This window comes from Scyliorhinus canicula, chromosome 18, assembly GCF_902713615.1.
Source record: "Scyliorhinus canicula chromosome 18, sScyCan1.1, whole genome shotgun sequence".
Lineage (NCBI taxonomy): Eukaryota > Metazoa > Chordata > Chondrichthyes > Carcharhiniformes > Scyliorhinidae > Scyliorhinus > Scyliorhinus canicula.
This window is the reverse complement of record NC_052163.1, coordinates 16,773,728-16,786,816: the sequence shown is the minus strand read 5'-3', so window position 1 is coordinate 16,786,816 and position 13,089 is coordinate 16,773,728. Positions and strand designations below refer to the sequence as shown.

The following is a 13,089-nucleotide window of genomic DNA, read 5'->3' as shown; positions in this document are numbered from 1 at the left end:
CCAATGAGAGCATTTGATTTACATCACGGATATATTCATTGCTTCAGCTTCAACTGTTCATTTTAATTTATTTCCCTTGACCTATCAGCATTTCTTTCTGCTCAAGCCAATTTCATCAGTTGTCTGATCAGTATTCAACTTTTTAAATTATTCTAGTGAACATCCTGTGGCATTGTTTGCTTGTCATTTTAACCTGTCAATGTACGGCTAATGTCCCAACAGCCAAATCCAGGTAAATCGGGGTATTTGTAAATAGTGAAGCCATGAAGTCTATTGGCTCCTCCAGAAAGTTTGAGTTGTCCCAGGTTAAGTGAAATGAAAGGAGTGCCGTGGAGGATCAGGCATTCACAGGGCCAATTTTGAATTGCTGAAATAAACCTATCCAACCCATTTGTGGAGAGACCTCCACTGCTCCCTTTAAGGGGCTTTGCTTAGGCAGCTGCATGTCAAATTTCTTTCCAGTCCTATCGATGCCAATGGATCCCATTTCAAATGTATAATTAGGCTCCTGCCTGTTTCTGGCGAAGGCCATGGCGACCTATCTGAAGATCCCGATCAAAATGGTAGTGAATGTGTGGGAGTTCTGCCCTGTGTAATTTTGACCATGCTACCACCCCAATTAGAAAAGTGGTATTGCTCCTGGAAGTCCAGGATTGAATTGCAGCACTCTGACTATAGAACATAGTGCAGTACAGGCCCTTCGGCCCACGATGTTGCACCGACATGGGAAGTCAAAAACTAAAGGCCATGTAACCTACCCTATGCCATTATCATCCATATGCTTATCCAATAAACTTTTAAATGCCCTCAATGTTGGCGAGTTCACTACTGTTGCAGGTAGGGCATTCCACGGCCTCACCACTCTTTGCGTTAAAAACCTACCTCTGACGTCTGTCCTATATCTATTACCCCTCAATTTAAGGCTATGACCCCTCGTGCTAGCCACCTCCATCCGCGGGAGAAGGCTCTCACTGTCCACCCTATCTAAGCCTCTGATCATTTTGTATGCCTCTATTAAGTCACCTCTTAACCTTCTTCTCTCTAACGAGAACAACCTCAAGTCCATCAGCCTTTCCTCATAAGATTTTCCCTCCATACCAGGCAACATCCTAGTAAATCTCCTCTGCACCTGTTCCAAAGCTTCTACGTCCTTCCTATAATGAGGCGACCAGAACTGTACGCAATACTCCAAATGCGGCCGTACCAGAGTTCTGTACAACTGCAACATGACCTCATGGCTCAGGAACTCAATCCCTCTACCAATAAAGGCCAACACACCATAGGCCTTCTTCACAACCCTATCAACCTGGGTGGCAACTTTCAGGGATCTATGTACATGGACACCGAGATCCCTCTGCTCATCCACACTGCCAAGAATTTTACCATTAGCCAAATATTCCGCATTCCTGTTTTTCTTTCCAAAGTGAATCACCTCACACTTCTCTACATTAAACTCCATTTGCCATCTCTCAGCCCAGCTCTGCAGCTTATCTATGTCCCTCTGTAACCTGCAACATCCTTCCACACTGTCTACAACTCCACCGACTTTAGTGTCGTCTGCAAATTTACTCACCCAACCTTCTGTGCCCTCCTCTAGGTCATTTATAAAAATGACAAACAGCAACGGCCCCAGAACAGATCCTTGTGGTACGCCACTCGTAACTGGACTCCATTCTGAACATTTGCCATCAACCACCACCCTCTGTCTTCTTTCAACTAGCCAATTTCTGATCCACATCTCTAAATCACCCTCAATCCCCAGCCTCCGTATTTTCTGCAATAGCTGACCGTGGGGAACCTTATCAAACGCTTTACTGAAATCCATATACACCACATCAACTGCTCTACCCTCGTCTACCTGTTCAGTCACCTTCTCAAAGAACTCGATAAGGTTTGTGAGGCATGACCTACCCTTCACAAAACCATGCTGACTATCCCTAATTATATTATTCCTATCTAGATGATAAATCGTATCTCTTATAATCCTCTCCAAGACTTTACCCACAACAGACGTGAGGCTCACCGGCCTATAGTTACCGGGGTTATCTCTACTCCCCTTCTTGAACAAAGGGACCACATTTGCTACCCTCCAGTCCTCTGGCACTATTCCTGTAGCCAATGATGACATAAAAATCAAAGCCAAAGGCTCAGCAATCTCTTCCCTGGCTTCCCAGAGAATCCTAGGATAAATCCCATCAGGCCCCGGGGACTTATCTATTTTCACCTTGTCCAGAATTGCCAACACTTCTTCCCTACGCACCTCAATGCCATCTATTCTAATAGCCTGGGTCTCAGCATTCTCCTCCACAACATTATCTTTTTCCTGAGTGAATACTGACGAAAAGTATTCATTTAGTATCTCGCTTATCTCCTCAGCCGCTACACACAACTTCCCACCACTGTCCTTGACTGGCCCTACTCTTACCCTAGTCATTCTTTTATTCCTGACATACCTATAGAAAGCTTTTGGGTTTTCCTTGATCCTACCTGCCAAAGACTTCTCATGTCCCCTCCTTGCTCGTCTTAGCTCTCTCTTTAGATCCTTCCTTGCTTCCTTGTAACTATCAAGCGCCCCAACTGAAACTTCACGCCTCATCTTCACATAGGCCTCCTTCTTCCTCTTAACAAGAGATTCCACTTCTTTGGTAAACCACTATCTCTCTGTCTTTCTGAAGTATGTACAAGCATTTTAAAAAAAACATTGCTTATTGCCTAAGGAAAGATATTTGCACTGAAGAAATCATGGTAATGCACACAAGGAGGTTGTCCACAGTGAGACTGCAGCATTCTGCGAATTTCAAACATAGCTGTAGTTAGCAACATGCAGAACAACATTTGCAGATTTTGGAAAGAAGCTGAGGCTTTAATATAAAAATGTGATTGATGGTACAATAAACACTGGAAGACACAATGACCCAAATTAATCCCTATCTCATATATTGTATGGGAGTATAAATGTATCAATGTTCGTAATGAGCAGCTTCAGTTCTGGTAAGGATGCTGAATGCTGCTTCGTGGTGATAGTGACTTACACAATATCCTGCGGGAACATACTGCAATCGGCTTTTACGTGTATAGCTTGTGCAATATATTTCCTGAAAAGGGCAATCTATTTATCAGTAAATGCTGTAAATAACGAGCGAAATTCTCTGCTTTGTGATGCTGCAAACATGAACTGCGATCGGGCGGAGAATCGGGTTTCTGGCCAGAATTGAGGTCCGCCTGCGATGCCGATGCGGGCACCATGCTCTGGTCCCTTGCTAGTGGCGATAACGAGGTTTGTGCAACATGCTGGCAAGCAAAATTGGCATTTGCATGCATTTAAACGTGATTAATGGGTTGGAAATATCATGCTGTGCCCTTCTGCAATCCTCCTCTCAGACAGAAATCCCATGGGCATGAATTACTACAAGTATGGACAAACATGGACTGGGCGCCATGGCTGTGAAGAGGGAATGAGAGGCTATAAGATGCTGAAAAACCATTGAAAACTGCGGTGCTTGCTGGGGGATGGCTGCCCGGGCTGGGAGCAGTAGTGGACATTGACTTGGTGCCAAGTCCATGGACTTGGGAGTCCCCCTCAGTATCGGGGTGGCCTGGCCCAGACCGCTTATTGCTGCAGTATGTTTTAAAATGCACCCCTTGGTGGTACTCTCAGGCTCCTGGCTGCTCACGCTGCTGAGTGCTACCTGTGTCCTTTAAATGCTCAGAAAGCCTCTGGTCACCTTGGGAATCCACCCCTCTGGACACCCTCATGCCCAAGCTGAATCATGAAGGGCCAAGCTCAGTCAGTAGCCCAGCAGGGCAGGCACTTCTCAGCCGAATGGCCTCCTTGTGCACTGTAAATTCGAAAAAGCGCTGTGCCATTGCAGAGATAGCAGGGAATCAGCAGAGCTCACCCCAACCAGAGGACACCTACACCACAGCCTTTGGAACCGTCTCTGCTCCTCTCAGGGCAGAGTACTCACCAGTGACCCCCATCCCTCCAAATCACCAGGAGACTGGCAGTGCTGACTGCCTCTGCCACCCCCACCTCCCAGGCAGTGTTCAGGAGGACAGGCTTGAGTCTGTGGCCCACCCTGGGGAAGAGGGTGACCCTCCGCTTCTCACTGGCATGGAGCTGTGGGTCCACCTCGGACTCCCAAACCCGGGGCACTGGTCTGCTCTGAGCCACCTTGGTGGCTGCGGTGAGTGTGTGGGAAGTGGAGTGCTTAAAAACACCTCCAGCTGCCAGGCTCTTTGGTGCTAACTCTGTCCCCAGCAGTTAGAACACCCCCTTGGCAGGAATTGCTTGAAATTTGAGCAAGCAAAGTGCTAGCCCATTCAAAGGTCCTAAATTGCTCCCCGAATAGTGCCCCCAAGGGAAGGCGAACCGCACATCAGTTCCGCCGTCAACACTTGGGGCGGATTTACTGGCTGTTCACGCCGGCGGGAAATTCCGATCCCACGCCAGTGCACGGGTTTCCCGGCGACAGGGGGCGTAGTGAACGGAAAATCCCATTGACATTAGTGGGACTGGTAGATCCCGCTGGCAGGCCGCCTCTGCCACTGAAAAACACGCGGCGGGATGGTCAATAAATCCTGCCCGTAGTCTCCCAAATGGAAAATTTCGCCCAGTTACACTTTTCTGTAAAATAACAAATATTATAAAATAATTGTGAATAACTATTATGGCAGTATCCCACAAATTCAACAGTAAGTGCATATTGAAAAGCGAATCTGTACTTTGAGATGTGATGGTGCACACTATAGAAAGTATTAGAGTCTACAGAGTTAACTGTATGTACTATAAATGTGCTGCAATGTATGTGGTGTAATGTGTCCTTGGAGAATCCGATCAGGGTTTGAGAGCCGATTTTCAGCAGAGCTGTGTTCAGCGTAGAAAAGGGTGGAGCTAATCTCATGCATCCAGCAGAGAAAGAGAGCTCTACACATTCACTAGTGACACAGCTGCATCACTGGGGAAACACACGGAGTGCGGTATCAGCACCTTTTGCAGCCTTCTAAACGGGACTTAGCCTAAAACCTTTGTATTCACGTTGCTGGTGCATTATTTCCATCTGATAATTTCGATTGAAGGATTAATGGTTTACTGACAGCAGCTACTGGTCTTCATAACACTGTCCAAGGATATGCCTGTGGACTGAAGGAGGACAGCATTAAGATTACAAAGGCACTTGTAAAAGAGGTGAAGACTGTTTAACAAAACAACATTTGGTGAAAACTGCATTTTGTTGAACATGTAGAACAAGGTACCAGCGATTATATTTTACTGGAAATTTATTTTGCTCTGGGGATTTGTCTGGACTCTCCTGTCTCAAAAATCCAATCGTTTGTAATGATGTTGCTGTGTATACTGAAGACTGTCAGCCCTGCACAAATATAACCAGGTAGTGTATGTGTTGTATTAAATGTATACATCATCTCTAGATTTACTGAATCATTTATTTGGAATCTTTGTTTAAGTTGGAAGTACAGAAATCAGAAACTGCCATTTTGTGCATTATATTTGTAATAATGCTGTACATGCTTCACATCAAGATTTATTGAGTACATATTCAGAATGTACTGTCATTGTCTTCAGATGGTTACACAGTATTTTGTTTGTAGTCATCTTAAGGGGAGAGATAACTCTAATGGAATTGCATTAAAGGTTAGGAATTAGAACCTTTAACACAATTTTATATTTCTGGTATCTGCAGTTATTTATAAATCAGTAGAATTTGAGCATTATTTTATTTGCTGACAATATTTAGGAGCCTTGTCTTTTGTTTTGCAGACTAGAAAGGGTAATGCCACAGTGTTTGTCATTGTCCGTTTTGTACAGTATTTGAACTGAAATTGAAAATAATTATTTTCAGCAATTGTTAGGTGATTCCACATCAGCAATATACATAGAAATTTTGTTGTACTGTAGCGGGGGCTATTTAGAACATGAGGGCCAAAGAATTTCATCGCCTACTCTAACGCTATGAATTTGATTCTTGGATAATAACCCAATTGTACATCAACAGAATTCCATTCTTTCTGAAAATGTGCTCTACTGAAAAGCATAATGAAATCCCTGGTGTAATATATGCTGTTTCAGCATGTGTCTGTTGGGATCAAACCATCTGCTTCTCAACAGTTGGCGTCAGTGTTCAGTACCTCAGACCTGTCACACTCAGCATATTACCAGGCAGGACAGTCCTTGAGATATATATATATTTTATATATATATATATATATGTGTGTGTATATATATATATATATATATATATATATATATATGTATAAAGAACCAGGCTGTGTTGAGGGAACTCCTCCATTTCCAAAAGACTTGGTTAAGTGTTACAAATTTCAGGACACACTAATATAGTACAAATCTCAAACAGTACATGACTTACTATATGAATTTAGAACATAGAACATAGAACAGTACAGCACAGAACAGGCCCTTCGGCCCTCGATGTTGTGGCCGAGCAATGATCACCCTACTCAAACCCACGTATCCACCCTATACCCGTAACCCAACAAACCCCCCCCCCCCCCCCAACCTTACTTTTTGGAACACTACGGGCAATTTAGCATGGCCAATCCACCTAACCCGCACATCTTTGGACTGTGGGAGGAAACCGGAGCACCCGGAGGAAACCCACGCACACACGGGGAGGACGTACAGACTCCGCACAGACAGTGACCCAGCCGGGAACTGAACCTGGGACCCTGGAGCTGTGAAGCGTTTATGCTAACCACCATGCTACCGTGCTGCCATTGACACACTGCAATTGTGTCAATTTATTGACCCGTTCAAAAAGCAAAAAGCACACCTATAGGATTTTAAATGCTGATATATAAATAAAATAACTATGACAATATGTTGAATTTATTTGTAACACTTACATGATAAATTCTGCTTTCCTGAAAATTGAACAGCCTCTGTTCAAACAAAACTCTACATACACCCTTGTACTTTCCTGTTACTTTAGTAATCTGCTATATATATATAAATATATATATATATTACTGTGGTGATGGTGGGAGAAAATACAGCATGCAGTGTTTTTCAAAAAGATATTATTTTAAAACACTGCACAGTGCTGAATGGAAGGTTATACTTTATTAACTTTATACGTCCATGTCCAACCATTTATTTCCCTGGGACTTTTCAAAAAAATGTTTTGATAAATTCCTTTCATTTTGCTTAAGGGTAGCAAATTTTCATATGATGATTCAGAACAAATGTAGCATTGTACAGCACTGGATTAACGTCAGTGCAAAACAGAAAGAGAGGAAAAAGAGGGTGAGATTATAGTTTTGGTATTGATTTTGCTAAGAAACGGAAAACATTGATAAGATTACTGGAATTTGTTTTGCACCTGTAAACCAGAGAGAACTGATTCTTGTTTATGTCAGCACAAGTCTGGTAATTCTGTTTGTTAAACACTTGTATAGTTAGCCACCCAGTTGACATTTATGCTGACATGTTGGTAGCAGCGCATCTGATATTAACAGTCACCTGATTTCAATGGCCAAGTGACTTTTTCAGAAGAGACAAATACAGTAATTATTAATTTGGATTTAATTTTGAAAGCTAGTTTAAGTGTAAGTAAAATGGCTAAGTCCTTTCACTGGAATTGTACTTCTGGTCCTAAATCATAAACATATGCTTTGATGGTCTCGCGTGGGAGAAGTGTCAAGATCTAAGGTGCTAAGCCTCGTTTCAAATAAATTCCACTTTCTACTTGAGCTTGAATAGACACTTTCAATAAAGTCCAAAGTCATGGTCAGGAAATGTATATGAGACAAAAGTCCATAATCTTGTGAACAAGATGATGATGATTGTGTTATTCAAGTTTTAATAGGAATTGTTGTCCTTGTCAATCTATTAAATGGTGCTTTGGAGTTCTAATGCTAAACGACAGACAAGATGATTCTTTTCATATAATACTAGTTTCTTCAGTCATCTGCACATGGCACTGACCTGACATGCCATCATCAAATTAATGCTGATTTGTTTCCAGAATTGTGAGATTTAATTTTGCCCAAAAGAGCACCGATTCCACGGTTGTTTGATTTAACTGTACTTAAATTACTTCAGCCATACACCGGACCAACAAAACATTTCCATTGTCAGTAAGGTGATTTACATTTAGGTATCTAATTGGCATCTCGGAGCTCTGTTGCAGAAAGACCAAGATGCTAAAATACAATCCAAGATGAACATGTATGTTTTTAATCTTATTTTTTTACACACAGATCCAGCATATGTGAACTGACTTCTGATGAAAGATCATTGATCTGAAACGTAAACTGTTTCATTCTCCACAAATGCTGCCTGACCTGCTGAGTATTTCCAGCATTTGCAGTTACTTTAGATTTTCGGCATCCATACATAGAACATAGACATAGAACAGTACACCCTTCGGCCCTCGATGTTGTGCCGAGCAATGATCACCCTACTCAAACCCACGTATCCACCCTATACCCTTAACCCAACAACCCCCCCTTTAACCTTACTTTTTAGGACACTACGGGCAATTTAGCATGGCCAATCCACCTAACCCGCACATCTTTGGACTGTGGGAGGAAACCCGGAGGAAACCCAGGCACACACGGGGAGGACGTGCAGACTCCGCACAGACAGTGACCCAGCCGGGAATCGAACCTGGGACCCTGGAGCTGTGAAGCATTTATGCTAACCACCGTGCTACCATGCTGCCCTTGGTGGATTGTACTTGCTCTTTGTAACAAATATATACTATTTGTTTTAGCAGTGAGGGCCTTTTTTTTAAGGTGAATACTGAACTCAGGCTAGTGGTTCCTTCAACTCCTCATGTGTTGGAGCTGCTTGTACATTTTGTGACTACTTTTGATATTCAGTAGTTTAAATGCAATTTTGGTGCACTTTTAGCCCAAGGGTTGAAGTGAGGTATGCTTTTAACTTTGACTATGCCTCACAGATTTGAAGGTAGCAGTGAACATAAATTACTGTCCTTTCAGAGGTTCTCAGGCCACAGTTGAGCTCTGCATTGTGTGAAAAGCTGGTCATATGTCTAGCCATTGGCACAGAGAACTGCAGCCTCTGTGTAATTCCACAGCTGAAGAAAGCTGCTTTTATTCAACAGAAGTTTACTGTTTGGTTCATCTGGGGGCGGAGGCCAGTCTGTCATTGTTTAGGAATTAATCTTTTCCCCCCCTCCTTTTCACCCACCATTACTAAAAGATCAATTCTAAACTAATTTAAGCAGTTCAAGTTATGGATTTTTTCCATTTAATGTTGGAATGTAATTAACAGAATAATATTTGAAATATATAATATTGTTGTTTTGGTATGGTATCAATAAAACAAGAGCTTGTTATCTCGAATTCCAAGTCATGCTACAGTTGTATAGAACCTTGGTAAGGCCACACTTGGAATATGCACACAATTCTGGTCGTCATACTACCAGAAGGATGTGGAGGCTTTAGAGAGGGTGCAGAGGAGGTTTACCAGGATGTTGCCTGGTCTGGAGGGTGTTAGCTATGCGGAGAGGCAGAATAGACTCGGACTGTTTTCATTAGAACGATGGAGGTTGAGTGGCGACCTGATAGAGGTCTATGAGATTATGAGCGACATGGATAGAGTGGATGGGCTGGCAGTCTTTCCCAGTGTGGAGGGGTCAGTCAATAGGAGGCACAGTTTTAAGGTCCGTGGGGCAATGTTTGGAGGAGATGTGTGAGGCAGGTATTTTACACAGAGGGTGGTGAGTGCCTGGAACACACTGCTAGGGGAGGTTGTGGAAGCAGATACATTATAGACGTTCAAAAGTCATCTCTTTGGCCAAGGGTGGTACCATGGCCAGTTCAGGCTTGGATGCCGAAGGGCCTGTTCCTACGCGGTATTGTTCTTTGTTCTGGAATGTTTCTAGCTATGTATTAAAAAGTTCAGTGTAGCATGATCATATTTTATAATGCCCCTGTGAAATGCCTTGGGACATTTATTAATGTTAAAGGTACTTTATAAACAAACATTCTCACATTTTTGGCACATATCGGGGTTCTAAAAGATAGCTCAGGAGATTGTGATGATCTTTAAGGAATCACTGGAGGCAGGAAGGGTCCCAGAGGACTGGAAAGTTGCTGAAGTAACACTACTGTTTAAGAAGGGAGGGAGGCAGAAGATGAGAAATTATAGGCCAGTTAGCCTGACTTTGGTCATTTGTAAGATTTTAGAGTCTATTATTAAAGATGAGATTGCGGAGTACTTCAAAGTGCATGATAAAATAGGGCTTTGTCTGACAAATCTGTTAGAGTTCTTTGAGGAAGTAACAAGGAAGTTAGACAAAGGAGAATCAGCGGATATGATTTATTTAGATTTCCATAAGGCCTTTGACAAGGTGCCGCATAGCAGACTGATAAATAAGTTAAGAGGCAATGGTGTTATGGGTAAGATCCTGGCATGGTTAGAGGATTGGCTGACTGGCAGAAGGCAGAAAGTGGGATAAAGAGGTCTTTTTCAGGATGGCAGCCGGTGACTAGTGGTGTACCTCAGGGGTCGGTGCTGGGACCACAACTTTTCACAATATACATTAATGATCTGGAGGAAGGAACTGAAGGCACTGTTGCTAAGTTTGCAGATGATACAAAGATTTGCAGAGGGCAGGTAGTATTGAGGAAGCAGGCGGGCTGCAGAAGGACTTGGACAGGCTAGGAGAGTGGGCAAAGAAGTGGCAAATGGAATACAATGTGGAAAAGTGTGAGGTTATGCACTTTGGAAGGAGAAATGAAGGATTAGATTATTTTCTAAATGGGAAGATGCTTCGGAAATCAGAAGCACAAAGGGACTTGGGAGTCCTGGTTTACGATTCTCTTAAGGTTAACGTGCAGGTTCAGTCGTCAGTTAGGAAGGCAAATGCAATGTTAGCATTCATGTTGAGAGGGCTAGAATACAAGACCAGGGATATACTTCTGAGGCAATATAAGGCTCTGATCAGAGTCCATTTGGAGTATTGTGAGCAGTTTTGGGCCCCGTATCTAAGGAAGGATGTGCTGGCTTTGGAAAGGGTCCAGAGGAGGTTCACAAGAATGATCCCTTGAATGAAGAGCTTGTCGTATGAGGAACGGTTGAGGACTCTGGGTCTGTACTCGGAGTTTAGAAGGATGAGGGGGGATCTTATTGAACCTTACAGGATACTGCGTGGCCTGGCTAGAGTGGACTTGGAGAGAATGTTTCCACTTGTAGGAAAAATCAGAAGCAGAGGACACAATCTCAGACTAAAGGGACGATCCTTTAAAACAGAGATGAGGAGGAATTTCTTCAGCTACAAGGTGGTGAATCTGTGGTACTCTTTGCCGCAGAAGGCTGTGGAGGCCAAATTACTGAGTGTTTTTAAGACAGAGATAGATAGATTTTTGATCAATAAGGGGATCAGGGGTTATGGGAGAAGGCAGGAGAATGGGGATGAGAAAAATATCAGCCATGATTGAAAGGCGGAGCAGACTCGATGGGTCGAATGGCCTAATTCTGCTCCTATGTCTTATGGTCTTATATCCATTGTTTCTTTACAATGTGGTCAAATCTCCTACCTCGAATATTCCTCCAAGCAATAATTTTCTCATTTTTGTTAATCATTGCTAATACGGTTCTGTGCCTTTAAAAAAATATATATTTTTATTCAAGACTTTTTTATAAAAAAACAAAATATTCAAACAAACTTTTCATTATTATAAAAATATCCACGGCGCATCACCACCCATCCTAATTTGATTTCATGCCAAGACTATCCTGTCCCCCCCCCCCCCCCCCCCCCCCCCCCCGCTCAAAACCATAAAGAAGACCCTACTAGACTGTCTAACCTAGCCAGCTCCTTATAAAAGGTAATGAACAACTACCACCTTGAATAAAACCCATCCACCGATCCTCTCTTGGCATATTTGATCTCCTCCAGGTGAAACATTTCCACCAGGTCCAACCAAGTGGAAGCCTTGGACAGCACCAGGCACCTCCACTCGAGCAAGACTCACCTCTGGGATAATAGAGAGGCAAAGGCCAAGACATTTGCCGTCTTCCCCACCTTTAGCACCGCAAGTCTGGCATTCCAAAAATGGTCACACTAACATCCAGAATCCCTGACATTGTTTCAAAAAAGGAGACCCAAAGCATTGGCAGAACCAAAACATCTGCATGTGGTTCGTCAGCCCCTAGAACACCGCTCGCACCTATCCTTCACCCCTGACTCATACATATCCTGGTCAAGTGCACCCTATGCATCTTGAATTTAACCTTGCGCATGAGGAGATGAATTTGACCCTATGACGAGGCCATACCCCCCCCCCCCCCCCCCCCAGACCAGACGAATCCCGGCCCTCCCACTTCCTCTTTACTTCTTCCAACGAAACGTGTTCCATTGCCAACACTTGCCCATAAATGTCTGAGCTCCTTCCCTCCCCTAACTCGTCCAAGGACAGGACCTTATCCATAAGCGAAGGCGCTGGCACCAAGGAAACAAAGGAAACTCCCTATGTACAAAATCTCACACTTCCAAGTATCTAAAAAAATCCTGTCTGCTGCACCAAAATCACCCTCGGCAGGCCGGGCTCCAAATGAGGCGCCAACAGCTTGGCATCAGCATTTACAGAGAAATGGGTCGGTATGATCCACACTCTGTGGGATCCTTGTCCTTTTTGATGATCAAGGAGATTGATGCCTGTGCCTGGGACAGAGAATCATTAACACATTCAGCAAAAGTGGAACCAGAAGCTCAGCAAACTATTTATAAAATTTGTTAGGGACTCTATCCTGACCCAGTGCTTTACGCGCCTGCATTAACCGATTACAGTTCATGATCTCCTGTTCAATCAGCACCTCCAATTCCTGCCTTCTTTCATATTCCACCTCCAGGAAGGTCAACCTATCCAACAATTATAACATTATTGAATCCTCCTCTGGAGGTTCAGACTTACACAGCCCACGGTAAAAGGTTCATAGAATTTCCAGTGCAGAAAGAGGCCATTTGGCCATGGAGTCTGCGCTGAACCTTGGAAACAGCACCCTACCTAAGCCAAGCCCACGTCTCTACCCCATCCCTGTAACCTAGTAACCCCACCTAATCTTTTGGAAATTATGGG

The 13,089-nt window shown here is 43.4% G+C and overlaps 1 protein-coding gene across 5 annotated transcripts in view; it reads left to right on the top strand.

Annotated features, from left to right (window-relative positions):
- The window catches only part of cyth1b (cytohesin 1b), a 289,435-nt gene that overhangs the window by 165,712 nt on the left and 110,634 nt on the right, over nt 1-13,089 (top strand). The window contains exon 1 of one of the 5 annotated variants that reach the window (XM_038777864.1): nt 4,924-5,252. The exons of 3 other annotated variants lie outside the window; for them this stretch is intronic. The gene's annotated coding sequence lies outside the window, so the exon portion shown is untranslated. Of the gene's footprint in view, nt 1-4,923; nt 5,391-13,089 lie in introns of those variants that run through there. One more of the 5 variants, XM_038777862.1, reaches the window with a different exon arrangement.